Genomic DNA, 1901 nt, shown 5'->3' on the forward strand with positions numbered 1-1901 from the left:
AATGGATATAAATTTATGATGAATAAAATATCAATAAAAATTAAGATATAAAATTAGTTAATGATAAATAGATTTGAGTTCAATTATAAATAAAGAGTGGGGCACTGCGGACATGAGCCCGTACGTAAAATCTCACAACATACTTTTTTAAATAAAAAGATAAATAAATAATTTGAAATAAATATTAATATATTTGAAAGATTAAAATGTTATTTTAATATGAACTATTAAATAAAAAGATAAGAAATTCATCTTAAAATAATTGATAGTTATTTTAAAATCTTTAATGTGTGCCTCCGCTAATAAAACTTTCTGACTCTTCCTCTACTGCCAAGCAACCCCCCAACTAAGTTGTTGCTATCTCCTCAAATATCATACAATAATATGCTAAAATATCTCATTTATTGTCCGTCAAATATGCCAACACATATTTAATTCTTTTAACAATACAGAAAACCCGGTATTACCGGCGGATAAAATCCGCCGATAAGATGTGAAATCCGACGGAAATATGAGTTTCTGGCGCACGTTCCGGCGGAATTTCATGCGCCGGTTTGGCTCGCGTCGATAAATATCTTCTGACATTTATAATGCGCCGGAAAAATGTTGTTGAGCCGGCGACTTTCAACCGATAAATTTAGCTCAGCATATAGCAAATGTCTACATCGTGCTTGTTATTATAATAACCACTATCAATAGCTCAAATGCCTTACATCAAAGGTCTTTCCATTTAGAAAGGTGACCTCAACATTTACTTTCACTTACACTCATATTTGGCAGGTGACTCTCTAGACACATGGTCGACCACATATTACCACTCTTATCTTGGCCACATTTAGCTCAGCATATAGCAAGCTAGGTCACTTACATGTTGCATGGACATCAGGCACCACATATTTACACATGAACATAAGTCAGAGACTCAAAAAGAATAAAGAACGTAGACTTTCTACTGAGCTATCAGTTAGTAGAAGAAGATGTGGAGTCCAATTCTTATAAAACTTATATATGGAACCATGACGCATCATTCACTGGATATATGGGAGAAATCCACATCTGGCAAAGAAACAAATGTTACAATTGCGCAATTGACGTTGCAAAGAAATTAAGTTTAGATTCCTCGTAAGATAGCGATATATAATATGCTCATAAATCAAACCTAGACAGTGAGGTTCAGTTTGGATTTAAGGAATTGGAAGTAATATATATGTAAGCTAATTTACTTTATAGTTTGTTTTAGTTGTTTAGTTTTTTTTATTGATATTTTCCATTTCCACTCTATTGATAGCAAAACTCTTTTTTTTTTTCTTCACTCAATTTATTGTCAACCAAAAAAATGGATGAGAATGAAGTTCTACTACTTTTATTTTCTTAGTTCTTTCAACTCGAATGGAGACTTAGATTTCATTTGGGACAGCTTTTTTGTTGCTTTCTAAAATAGCTTTTTATTACAAAAATTTTAAAATTAAAAATTTCTATACTAAAAATTGTTTTAGAAAGCAACAAAAAAGTTGTCCCTAGCGAAGTCTAAATTTTCATTTGAGACAACTTTTTCCTTTTTATTAAACATGACTTTAATAGAAATCTTTTTTTTGAATTTGAAATTTTTATTCTAGAAAACTGCTTCATAAAGCAGTAAGAAAACTGACACAAACGAAACCGTAGTTGTATTTGTTGAAACCAAAGAGGAAGATCTTGAGAGATCTTCTTGCAAGATCTAGAGAGGGAGAGAGGAGGAGGAGGGAGAGGGAAACCGTGAGCCAAAAAACCAAGTAATCTTTATTCCCTTGGCTGCCTATTACAAGCCTAAACACACTTATTTAAAGACTCCTAAAGGCTATACAAATAGCTCCACAAATGACTACATATGCCATACAAAAAACATATACAAAAACAAACCT

Source organism: Dendrobium catenatum, unplaced genomic scaffold (genome assembly GCF_001605985.2).
Source record: "Dendrobium catenatum unplaced genomic scaffold, ASM160598v2 fragScaff_scaffold_1117, whole genome shotgun sequence".
In the NCBI taxonomy this organism is placed as follows: Eukaryota; Viridiplantae; Streptophyta; class Magnoliopsida; order Asparagales; family Orchidaceae; genus Dendrobium; species Dendrobium catenatum.